The sequence below is a fragment of the Urocitellus parryii genome, chromosome 1, assembly GCF_045843805.1.
Source record: "Urocitellus parryii isolate mUroPar1 chromosome 1, mUroPar1.hap1, whole genome shotgun sequence".
NCBI lineage: Eukaryota > Metazoa > Chordata > Mammalia > Rodentia > Sciuridae > Urocitellus > Urocitellus parryii.
This window is the reverse complement of record NC_135531.1, coordinates 125,894,019-125,907,307: the sequence shown is the minus strand read 5'-3', so window position 1 is coordinate 125,907,307 and position 13,289 is coordinate 125,894,019. Positions and strand designations below refer to the sequence as shown.

At 38.4% G+C, this 13,289-nt stretch overlaps 1 protein-coding gene across 1 annotated transcript in view; it reads left to right on the top strand.

Annotated features, from left to right (window-relative positions):
• Positions 1-352: 352 nt before the first annotated feature.
• Positions 353-13,289, top strand: part of Smad5 (SMAD family member 5) — a 41,596-nt gene continuing 28,659 nt past the window's right edge. Inside the window, exon 1 of the mRNA XM_026398153.2 lies at positions 353-451. The gene's annotated coding sequence lies outside the window, so the exon portion shown is untranslated. The remainder of the gene's footprint in view (positions 452-13,289) is intronic.

The window sequence follows — 13,289 nt, the reverse complement described above, 5'->3', positions numbered from 1 at the left end:
AAAATACCTTTGCTTGCACTTTATATATAGCAGAGGAATCTCCAACTGTCCATATCCAGGACAATTTATGATAATGTGTGTCCATTTGTTTTGTAGAGGGAGCTACTGCCTACAACGAACTCCCACTCGCAGGCCTGGCCGTTGACGCGAAGAGCCTAGGACTGATCGGAAGTTGGGGTTTGCAGGCTCAAAGCCAAGCGCCGAGGCTTCCTTGGGCTGCCGGGATAAGGTGGCCCTCCCTTCCTCCCCGCAGCGGTCACTCGGTCCTGGCGCGCATGCGCCGACCCCAGCGGGCGTCCTCCCAGGCTTGCTTCTTCCCTCCCTCCCTCCCTCATCCGGGTCCTGGGCAAGCGGGCGCCTTGCGCGTGTCCTGCGGCCGAGCTGCTAATAAAGTTGCAGCGCGGGGAAGCGCAGCGACGGCGCCAGAAGAGCGCGCCCAGCCGGCCCGCGAGTGAGTGAGGGGCCCCGGGGCGGGCGAACGGGACCGGAGGCTGCTGGCTCTGTCCGGACGCAGCTTGTCCTCCGGCCCTAGCCGGGCTCGGGCTGAGGCGGGGGCGTTCGGTCGCGGGCGGGGCAGTAAGGGCCCAGGGCCTGTGGGGCGGGAGGTAGGCCTAGTCCAGCCTGTCGGGGTCCGGGCGGGCAGGGATGAGACTGTCCAGCCGGCTGCGGAGGCCTCGCCTGCGGTCCGGGACGTCCTGAGGCGGGACCGGTTCTGGCCCTTGTCCCACCTTCGCGGTTCGCGCCCGGAAGGTGGAGGCAAGCGTTCTGGACTATCCCGAAGGGCTCCCCGGTACCACTTACGTTCAGGGGATCAGTTTGCTACCCTACCGCTTCTCAGCACCACCCTCGATACACACCCCTGATAGGATTGCCCTGTTCAGTGGAGCAGCTAGATTTGCTGCACCGCAAAGGTGTTCAATGGTCTGATGAATCTGTGCCGCCGGTTCTTTGTGTTTCAAAGATAAGGATTCACGCTTATCGGTGGGAATTACACTCTGGGCATTGGTGACCTGCTGCTGCACTCAGCTGGTACTTAGATCTGGTTTCCACCACTTGCCATGTCAGCTTTCAGCATTGCAAAGATTTCTTGTACTTCATATAAACTTCCGTAAGCCGCAAAGGAGAATGCCCAAGCAATGTTTCCTTCCCATCACCGTGTTCACCCCTGCCAGGTCCTTAAATATTAGAACTAAATTCATTTTCCAGCCCCCCGCCACCTTCCCTTTTTCCTTCTTCCCTTTTCAACTGCTGTTATTACGTGGAGTTTGGAGCCTAAGCTTTGAAAACTCCCTTGTGGCGCCTGTCTTAAGTACGAGCATGCTCAATAGCAAAAACAGATTGGGGTTGCAAAAAAGAACCCTGGTGAGGATAGTTGGGGTATTTGGAGATTTGCCCGTTTCCTGACCAAATGTTTCAGTTCTGGTCTTGATGACATTGGAGAATGGAGCGTAGGCCAGCCTAGAGGTGAGGAATGCCTGAACACCCTACGCCAGATTTTTATCTGAACTGTAAAGACAATGTTTCCTGACCAGCTGGAGGTCTGGTGGGTGGGAGCGGGGAGCATTCCTGGCTGCTTTTGCGTTTAAATGGGTGTGGTGCTAAGTATATCTTGTTTACCTTGTCTTTCTATTGGAAAAAGTTTTGAAGTCTGGTTGAGTTTGTCACATCATGCCTGTTGCCTAGCACTACCAAAAGTATTCTTATCTAGTAACAAAGACTGGAATAGGTGGAGATTGAGGCTTGGCTTCACTGAAGTTGAGGGAAAGGGTCCAAGTGTTTTTTTGGCACTGGGGATTGAACCCAGGGACACTTTACTACTGAGCTACATTCCTAGCCCTTTTTATCTTTTTTATTTAGAGACAGGGTTTTGCTAAATTGCTGAGGCTGGCCTTGAACTTGGCGATCATCCTGCCTCGCTGGAAATTTTACAGGCATGTGTCACTGTACCAGCAACAAGTGTTGTTTTAATTCTTTTAAAAACTAGAGTCCTTAAATTTCCTTAGAGAACTCGAATGCTAAGTGAATTAGCTTTAATTTTAATTTAAAAGTTGAAAGCCTTAGTCCCAGTAGATTAGTAACATTCCAAATAGTTTAATATTTCTGCCAAATGCCAATGTGGGTAGTGTCTGTTTGCAGAAGCAATACCTACACTCAGTATATCACACATTGACCTGATATCATTTTGAAATTAATGTGTTCCAAATTCTGTAAGAAGTTATTTGTGGATCTATTACATATTCTTTGTATATATTCTATATATACATTTTAAATTTAACCCCTTTGGTTAACTTTTTTGAAGGGGGTGTCTAAAGTAAAACCTCAAATTATAAATATAAAATAACTCAGAGACAATTTAACAAATTCTAACCTTCAGAGTAGTTATATATGTGCTCAGGTTTTAAAATTTTGGATTATACATATTATGTCTAGATTTTTAAAATTTTATTTTTGTTTATCATTGTGTGATCATCAATATGCATCCTCTTTTCCTTCCCTCTATATGCTGCTCCTGCAGTCAGTCCTTGTTATCTAACTGCTGTTACCATATAAACTGTTGTTTATCATAAATGCCCATTCATCATTTTGTGTTTCTATTACTTTCAAATCATAGCTGAAATAGGAAGTAAAGGTGGACTGACTTTCCTCTTAAATTTTAAATGTGTCCATATGATATGGTTTAGTTAAAAAGAGGAAGAGAACTGGGAAAAATGAAATTTTTGTAGGTTCTATACACATCTAGTAGTATTATCTTTTGGTCTGGTTCACTGTGGTAGGCGCCACAGAAATGGGTAGATTGATATGCTCATTTCTTTTCCCTCTGGCAAAGTGAGCTATTAATTTCAGTGGGAGACAGTGGCAGAATGTTGTTACTAATGAGGTTTGAATCAGATTGTTGTTTACTGTTGGTTATGTAACATGTTGCTGGGAGTATTATTAAAAGTTGCATTCTGTAGCAAGGTAGAAAGGCAAGTTCATTCTGCTTACCCTCTTCACTGGATTTTAATTCTTGGCTGAACCTGAAGGCACATTAAGAGTGCAACCATAATTATACCTGGGCAGCCTGTCTGTTTCCTGTTTTCATCATGAACTCAAACATTATGATTTGCAGTGATGATCTTTTTTGTCCTTTGCGTTAAATAGAGGCAATGTGTTTTTACTCTCTGCTGAAAACAGATTTGTAACTTGGTCAAATCAAAGAATTTAGTGTTTTGAAGACTGGGCAGTAAAAAACCAAACAGTTTCTCATTTCTTAGGAACTTATTTTTAAAAACCATATAAAAACTCCTTTTCTTAATATATTCTTTGATTACATTTTATGTAAATTTTAATATTACCAGTAGCTTGTAGAGTCTTTGAATTTAAAAAGCTCTTTTTTGTTTATGACTTATCAATGTTTATTATTACCAGATGTATTTGTTGGTTTAGGCAGTGAGCTCCACATCTGGGTGAATTTCAGAGCTGATATGAATACACTGAAGGATATAGGTACCTTTTTCTTCCTGGCTTATCAGTCTTCCGTATTTTCTTTATTTCTAGAGAGCCTATGTTCCTTGTCTCCTTTTTGTGCTTACAAAGAAGAAGCCAACATTTGTATTTCTTTAGATACTATAGGCACCTTGTATTGTATGGTTGGGCCATCTGTCTACTCAGTCTGTTAGACATTGGAGAACATTCCCTTTTGTAAATAACAGAAGTAGAACAGAGGAATTATTTGTATCTCTACCAATCTAGATATTGGAGAAAAGAAAATCTGGGTAGGTAGGACTCAAGATAGCTGGGGTGCACAGATACAGGTGCTTTTTCGCAAAAGGATGATGAAGGATCTCTGGAAGCTGATCCATGTCTTACACCTTGATTTTTTACTTCTGAAGTTAGAATAATAGTAATTGTAAGTGTCAGTGCTGGGTGTTTTAGGTCATTGCCACTGTCATATGCCTTTTACCTCTACTCAAAACTCTGAACCTGAAAGATTTTTTTTTTTAAATTTTAAGTATAAGGTCAAGATTTATAACTCTTTTGAAAGAATTATGAAAAGCTGGAGTATTATTAGGACCAGCTGAATTCCATCTCATAGCTTATATATTCTGATAGTTTTTGTTTTAGAGCTTAGAAAGATAGAGTCATTACAGAGTTCTTAGATTTTTTTTTTTTTTATAAATAATCAGTTCTGGGTTCTTTGTGAGGTATATATATGCACACACATATTACAAGTGTGTGTATACACACACACATATCTCATATGCATATGTGTATTCTGTGGTGAACTGGGAAGGTAGGAAGGTTTTGGTTTAGTATTTTCAGTGACTTTCCCTCCTGCTTTTATTGTATCTTAACTTAGTTGAGATAATATTTTGGAAGGCTGAGGTACATTTTGTAAATAGGTTTGGCTCTTGAATCCTTTGGGGGCCCCATTTCTGTCTATAATATGTCTGTAATTTGTAGATTGGTACTCTATAGAAATATGAAAATGGTTTTATCTGTTGTAGTGAGATTTTAACCGAATGTAACAGGAAAAAAAAAAAAAAAGAAAAAACAAACAGTGTCCCCTTCCCAGCTTTCTCAGAGCATAGCAACTGTGTGTTGAGAGGAGGTTTATACTTTTCAAATTTAACCGTGATCTCAAAATATGGCTTGTATTTTCAAGGCAAGTTTTGTTTTCATGCTGTGTTCGCCTCATCTAGCATCCTATCTGGTAAGCTGTATAACTTGGAATCTAGTTATTCTGGTTTGTGTATTTCCAGAAAGAGGGGGTAGGTACTACAGAAATAATTCAAAGTCATTATTCTGTTTTTTTCTCCCTTATTCATATCTTTTGGCCCACTTAAATATATAGTTGATTTATTGATCATTTCCCACTCATTGGAGTTGAGTATAAATGAAATGAATGATGACTAGAACTGAAAAGTTACCCTGAGTCTTATTTATTCATTTTTCTACTAAGTGAGGGACTTGAATTCTGGGATGTATGAGATAACTGGAGAACATCTTTTGCATTGGAATATATGTTGTGGGCCCAGGTTAGCTTTTTATTCTTCAGATACACATCTAACAGTAATAATTTGATATCTGCATTTGTTGATTGTATAATTTAAAGAAAAGCACTATGAAGATTGACCAGCTCTCTCTGGTCCTGTTCCTACAAGCCTGTACAGGCACACTCAGAAACTTCTGGTAGCAATGTACGAAATCTTGCAGGCTCTGTGGAGGTGAGTGATACATCTAGATCAGACTCTGCTTAATTAGAGGATTTAAAAGGAGCAGGTGAAGCTTAAAGAGTGATTAAAAACTGGGAAACAAAAGTCTGGTGTGGGAGATAGAAAAGTAAAGACTTGTGTGGGCACAAAGAATAGGCAAGAAAATTATTTTGTGAAAAGTGTTAGGGATCATGAGTTCAGCTCCTGAAGAGCTTTCAATCTGCTTTGAGAACTTTTAATGTCTTTGGAAATTGGAAGGTACAATTGGGAAAAATGGTGATTTAAGTGTTTCTCTAGGAAAATAATTTTGGGTACCCATATGATAGTATTCTGTCTTCCTTATAGATGTTCTCAAAAAGGAAAGAATTTGTGAAATCAGAAGAACTATGGGCAGACTTACTTTTGGTTTTTCTCTTTTCTGCCTGCAATCATGAATGTAACTTATAAGTTCTATAGTTATCGTATAAATCCAATGTAGTAATTGGATTTAGGTTGCTTTGATAGTTGTCATAAGTCTCTATTCTTGGAGATTCTTGGTGACTGCTGTTGACATTAGAACCACAAGGGTGCCAGGTGTGGTGGTACATACCTGTAATCCCATAAGCTTGGGAGGTTGAGGCAGGAAGATTGCAAGTTCAAAGCCCACCTCAGCAACTCAGTGGGACTGTGTCTCTAAATAAAATATAAAAAAGAGAGGGCTACGGATGAGGCTCTGTGGTTAAGTGTCCCTGGGTTCAGTTCCTGGTATCAAAACAAAACAAAAGAAAAACCCACAAGGGTAAGACAATTTTTAAAGCTTTACCCCCACAAATCCCCTAGAAAGTCTCCCTTGGATGTATATGTGCATGAGGCTTTCTTCTTTTTCTCATGATCCTGAGCTTCTCTATTCCTAAACCTATTGCATAACATGCGACTCTTTTTTTGTGGGTGTCTGGTGCTGGGGATTGAACCCAGGGCATTGTGCACATGATGCAAGCACTCTACCAATTGAGCGATGTTCCCATCTCAACATGTGATTCTTACTAAAAATATGGGAGGTAGGGCCCTACTTACTTCTAAGCTTAATGAATGAATTTTTAGACATGGTTTGAGTGATTTTTTTTTTAAGTGCTCACTTGTAATTCTTTTTTTTCATTCTCTCTTTCGCTCAAGTGATCCTTCTGCCTTAGCCTCCCAGGCAACAAGGACTACAGGTGTGTGCCACTGTACTCAGTCTTACCTGTAATTCTTTCCTACAGGTTTGGCATAGATGATGGTGGGTTGTAATCCATATGGACATTCATCTATATACGATGATGTGCTCAGGATGTTTTGTTTTGGCTAATGGTGATGAGGGAATTGGGAGCATTGGTTCATTTGCCTTTTATTTTGGACTGAAACAATCAGATGCTGAAGTAGAAAGTAAAGGAGCTGTGTATGTGAATTTAGAAGTCTGAGTATGAGCCCACAGTATGTGTCTGTTTCTGGGGGAGGGTGTTTAGAGTGTTTGTGCATGTGTGTGTGTGTTCATGGGGTTTGTGGTATGTCCTACTTCAGTGGTTTGAGGGAAAATCAGGACCTTTGGGTTGTTATGCTTTCATTTAAGATGGAAGCCTTGTGAAGCTGAGCAACATTTTATTCATACATTAAATGTGCATACAATTTAACTCTTCATCTTTCTTTAACCTCCTTATCAGCCTTTCCCAAGTCAGTTGATGACAAACACTGTTCTTCCAGTTGCTCGGGCTGACACCTAGGAATCATTATTGGCTCTTCTGTTCTCACACCCCCATATCTCTTCCATCAGGAAGCCTATTGTCTCTCACATTTGCTTCTTACCAGGCCAGTGCTATCACCCTGGTCTAAACCATCATCATCTCTGTTAGATTACTTCAACTCTGATCTGAGCTCCTTGCTTTACTCTTGCTTTCCACACACCCCCATGCCTCATTCCCCTTTATCTTAGCACACCAGCTAGAGAAATTCCATAGTAATAAAAACCAGCAAATGTTGCATCTTCATTCAGAGCTCTCTGGGACCATATTTACTTCAAATAGTAAAACCTAAAACCCTTATCACAGCCATTCTAGCCAGTCTGGCTCTCTTCCGCGTCGACATAATTCCTTACCTTCTCCTTCTAGCTCAGTTTATTCTCAGATTACACTGGTCTTCTAGTTCCTTGAATGTATGAGGTCTGCTTCTGCCTTGGGATCTTTGTATTGCCTGTTCACTGTCTTTGTTTACATAAAATTTTGATTCATTTGCCACTTTCCAGAAGGCCTAGCCTAGTCATCTTTTTTGAAATGACACCTCTCTCATGGCACATCTATTCTCGTGCCTTAATTTTTTTCTGTAACAGTTTTTAACAAACCTATCGCTATATTTTGTCTGCCTTTCTCCACTGGCATGTGAGCTACATGAGGACAAAGATTTTGTTCCCTTTTATATTACCAGCTCCTGAAGTGCTACCTTAATTAAATGTTGAATTTATTCTTAGCAATTCTATTATTAATTTTAATAAACTATTTAGTAAATATTGAAAATTGAACAGGTTATCTCAATGTGCATGTGCTACTATATCTTAAATATGGCATTCTAGTGGGAGTGGCAAGGCTAGTGAATTAACAGATTATTAGAAATTGATTAATCAAGTGAAGGAGATGAATTAAGTATTGGATTAGAGAGTGAGGAAAACCTACTTTCTATAGGGTTATGGGAAGAGCTTGAGATGATAGCTAACACTGAAATCAGAAGGATGATCTAGAAATTGGTAATTGGGGCTTGAGCATTGTGTAATGGGCAGAAAATGGCATTTGTAAAATCAGAAGTATAAAAGATACTCCAGTACAGGAAGAGAAGTGCTTTTGAGGAATGAATTCTTTCTGATATTTATTGGGTGCCAGAATATTATTTCCAGAGTTTTCATTGTTTTGAGGAGTACCATCTCATTTGTGGTAAGAGGATACAATGAAAAGTTTGGATTAGATGCCCCTCCTCTGTCCCTCTTGTGTAGTACTATGAGTGTATTTTCATTGTACTTAGTATACATGGTATAGTTTGATGTCTGTTGTGCAAGATTACTCTATGAAGGGAGATTCTGTGCCATGTGCGTTTTTGTTATCTCTACTACTCACTTGTACAGTACTTATGTATGGGACTTAGAAAAAAGCACCTTCACTTCCTCCTTCATCCTTGCACAGTGAACAGATTGCATCACCTGACATCATAGTTCTGATAAATCCACAATGTACTACAATGCCTGGAAGATAGTAGGTGCTCAATAAATGTTTAATGATCCAGAACTATTTATCACAGCTATTTCAGGTAATGTACTTTCAGATATAGGTTTGCCATATGATAACCATTTCTGTTTTTCTATTGATTTACCTAGAGTATTTTAGTTATGGAAATATTTGCTACCAGTTTCTGGTTTATTTCACTTTAAATTAATTCCAATCTCCAAATTTTAATACCACTAAATATATTAAAGGGATTTTTTTTGAAATATGAATAACTTCTTCTTTTTTTTTTTTTTTTGGTACTGGGAATTAAAACCAGGGCACTTTACCACTGAACTCCATTCCCTGTTTTTTTTTTTTAAATTTTGAGACAGAGTCTTACTAAATTGCTGAGGCTGGCCTTAAAATTTTGATCCTTCCACCTAAGCTCCCAGGTCACTGGGAGTATAGGGTTTCACCATGTCTGCTATGAATGACTTTTGATAATGTGAATTCTCTTTTCTAGTGAGGATTTTTTTTAAGCGTAAATGGACACAACACAATGCCTTTATTTCTATGTGGTGCTGAGGATCGAACCTGGGTCACGCCCATGCTAGGCCAGCGCTCTACTGCTGAGCCACAATCCCAGCCCTCTAGTGAGGGTTTTAATATGGCTGAGGCACAGCTTCCTCTAGTTTTAAAATCTGTTTTTTTCCCTCTCTAGGAAATGTTTACTTTTACAGGTTCCTTATGTACTTTAACTTTCTCTTATTAAACAGGTATTTTGGAGCATATATATTACTAGCATGCAGAGATGAGTTAAAACTGATATGGCTCTTAGAATTTACATTTTGTGGGGCAGATTAGGTAGATAAATATAAAAATATAGGTATAGCAAGAACTACAAGGTAGAGGTAGGAGATACATATAATGGGGGGATTTCCCTAAAAAGGATGGTCTGGGAATGCTTCCTTAAGAGAAGTGGTGGGGGGGGGGAGGGAGAGAAGGGGAAGGAAGTGGGGATTGATTTGTATTGTGGTAGATTCTTTTGTAATACATGGTGTCTCTAAATTTTACAAGGTTTTCATTTATAGTTGAAGTAGTATTGCATTTCTTAGAGATTTCTATGTGATGTTATTGCTCAGTATAGGATTACATCAGAAGAAATTTAGAGACGCTAACATCCATAGATATTTCTAAATGTTATTATCCAGGTTTTCTTTCTAGCACTTAGGTTTTTTTCTCTAAGAAATGAAAAAAATACGTTAATAAAAGTATTATCAGGTCAGGTCTTTATAAGTCAGAGGTAATTTATAAAAGGCCAAGATAAATGCAAATAATAGGTTCACAGTTACTAACTTTCATCCCCCAATTTCTGACATAAGGAGTAGCAAATATTCCTGTCTGCTCTGCTCAGTTACTGATCCACTGTGCTTCCTGTTCTTTCTCTAATGCTGTATCTCTATTGACTATCATATGGAAATAAGTCTTGGGTAAAGTTAAGTGATGTGCCAAAAGCCATATGAAGTTGTTTATTCTTTCTCTCTTCCCATTACTAAGAATTTAGAGATTATGGGTAGTACATTTAAGTGAAGTTCCTAGCATGTAGTATGCCTGATATGTAGTAAGAACCCAAAAAGTTTTGAAAAAAATCAAGTATCTACTGTCAAAGATTCAGTTCTCATATCTATTCATATGGTCCTTCAAATCAACATATTTATTCTTTCTCACTTGAGCTTTAATTGTATGTCTTCATGAATGTATGTCAGTGCTTGCTCTTTTGTACCCCTCTACTATCACTTTCTTGTCTCTTTTTGGCCATAACTAGAACTTCCCTTTTTTGAAAGTTACATCGTTATTCTTTCAGCTTTTAAACCTTTTCCTTTCTTCTTTGCCCTCTTTGATCACTAAGGTACTATCAATTGTTTATTTGTAATCACTTCATATCTTTTCCTTTTCTGTCTCTACTGTTCTGTGTATCACTGCCCTGGTGTGTGTGTGTTCTTATGGTTGGCTTACTACCATGTTTTTGGTTTGCCCTCTTTGCCCGCCTGGTTAGTCTTTTACTTGGTCATGCGTTGTTACCATTTTTGTCTTTTAACTTATTTTCCTGATGATAAAGAACTGCACTGCCCATAGGATTACTTCTGTCAGTTTGAGGCTTTTGTATTCAGTTTTTCCCTGTTTGGCTTTGTTATGTGGTGGTGCCCTTCCCTTTGGCTTCACATCCTTTTGGCTGATTGTCTCATTTTAACTTGATTTTTCTTGCTCTTGTCCTTTCTCACTAAGTGGACTATGAATTATATATTGTCATATTTCTATTTGGTATTCACTCTAAAAATCTGTGCTATTATGGTTAGTAGTTACCCATGCCTCATCTATAAGATCTTATTAAATTCTCTGCAGTGTATTTGTGTTAGGGGGTAGTAGAGGATATAGAGTTTATCTGAGGTAGGATTTCTGCTAAGCCTCTGGTTTTTATCTGTTCCTGGCCACTTGCAGCCCAATTAATGTCTTCTTAAGCAGTCTTATAAGTATATAATATTTTCTTTTTCACTTTACAGTACTAATGGTATAGTTGTTCTTCCTTCCTATTCCATTTATATATTGGTGGTCCTCCTTGTTTCCTGGCTCATAGTTCCTGTAGCCTCTTCCTAAATGACTAGACAATAAGAGTATCTTTTGTTAAAATATTTGGACTTTTTGTTTCTGCAACATTTGTGGTCTTATTTATGACAAGCTCTTTCAAACATAACTGAGCTTAGGTAACAATTGAATGAAGGGGCTTATTGATAGGGGAACCAGTCATGTGTTCAGAGAATTGGAACTTACAGCCCCATCTCCCAATCTTCCTGGGAGAAAGAGGGGGAACTGAAGGTTAAATAAATTCCAGTGATGTAATAATTTGTGCCTAAATAATGGTTCTATGAGTTTACAGATAGCTAAACACATGAGGGCTTCCAGCAAGGTGGACAAGAACATATCTGTATGCTGGGAGGGTGGTATACCCCAACTACATGAGGATGGAAGCTCTGCTTGCAAGATTCTTCTAGACCTCATCCTGTAAACTCTCATCTGGCTGATAATTTATGTCCTCCTTTACAGCTGGGCTTGGTGGCACATGCCTGTAATCCCTGCTGCTTGGGAGGCTGAGGCAGGAAGATTGCAAGTTCAAAGCCTGCCTTAGCAACTTAGCAAGGCCCTAAAGCAGCCTAGTTAGATAGACCCTTCTCTAAATAGAATATAAAAATGGGCTGGGAATGTGGCTCGGTGGTTAAGTGCCTCTGAGTTCAATCTCTGGTACCTATCCTTTATAAATAAGTATAAGTAAGTGTTTCTCTGAGTTCTGTGAGCCACTCTAGAAAATTTGTGGACCTTCTGAAGCATAGTTAAAAAAAAAATCTCTTTTGAGTTTTCAGTTGTCATCAGAAAGAGGTAAGGGAGTCTTGTTGGCATGAGGCCTTCAACCTGTGGGATCTGAAGTATATGTGTCTTGGAGTATGGGGAAAACTCTTCCCTACATTTGGTTACTGAAGTGTTCTATGTTATAAGGTATAATAGGAGAAACAATTTGTTTTTCCGCTCATGCATTGATAGACCTGTCATTTCTACTAATTGACTTAGCTCAAATGAGAGAAGATTGGGTTAAAAGTCCATTGATGTATTAAATCAATTTGAAAATAAGCATATTGAACTGTATTATTCTTGGTCTCTTAAACTTTATAAATTTAAGTCAATATACAATGATTGGGATATTTTGGAGAAGTCAAGAGATAGAACAGTAGGGAAGATCTTTTTTTAAAAAAAGTTATTTAAATAAAATTAGTTGATGCATAAGAGAATGAGGATGTGAGCCTTGCTGTAATATGAACAATTTAATTTTTTAAGTATAAACAATTTAATTGGTATATAATTCACATATTATACAGTCTGCCCACTTATAGTATATAAGTAAGAATTTTATGTTGTTGAATAATCACCATAATCAATTTTAGAATATTTTCTTCTCTGAACAAAGAAACCCCATACCTATTAGTAGTCACTTCCCATTTTCTTCTTCCCCCAGTCCCTGGCAACCATTAACCTATTTTCTGTGTCTGTGGATTTGTCTATTCTTAACATCACATCTCATAGCAATGGAATCATACAACATGTAGGCTTTTGTGATTGTCTTTCACATTTTTTAAGGTTTAATCATGGTGTAGCATATATCAATACTTTCTTCATTTTAATTGTTGAATAACATTCCATAGTGTAGTAGCTGAATCTTTAAGAGAGGCTCTTTAAGGGAAGAATATTCCTTGGCAAGAGACTTTCTTTTAGTAATACAGTGGGTGTAAGTATGGGTTCTAGAGCTGGACTCCCAGGGTTCAATTCCTAACTGTATTTCTTCCTATCTAAACAAGTTAGCAAGTTATATTTAGTCTCCCTTTGCCTGTTTTCTTATCTGTAAAATGAGAATAATGTAATTTACCACATATGGCTATTTTGAATTTAATGATTTTCAGTTTCTGAATGTTGTAAGGTCCTTAATGGTGTTTGGCATAGTGAGTGCTCAATAAATGTCAGTGGTTTTATAATTACTCTTATTATTATCAAAAGAATATTATGATTATTTTGCTTAAATAATTGATTTTTTAAAGAAAGGAAGCTATTGAAATCTTTGATATGACTATATTATTTTTTAAAAGTCAAATGTCCAAAAGTCTACCTCTGTAAGTGATCTTTTAAGGTTTATTGCCCTTTTTTCTCTTCAGTCAGTTGCAGTGCAGTCTATGTTTCATGCCTTCTTCATTGCGTTTCCAGTACAGCATGGTAATAGAGGTTCATAATTATAACTGAGTCATTAGGAAAAACTGCTGCATTTAGGTCTTTGTGAACTAATGGCAATTGGTTC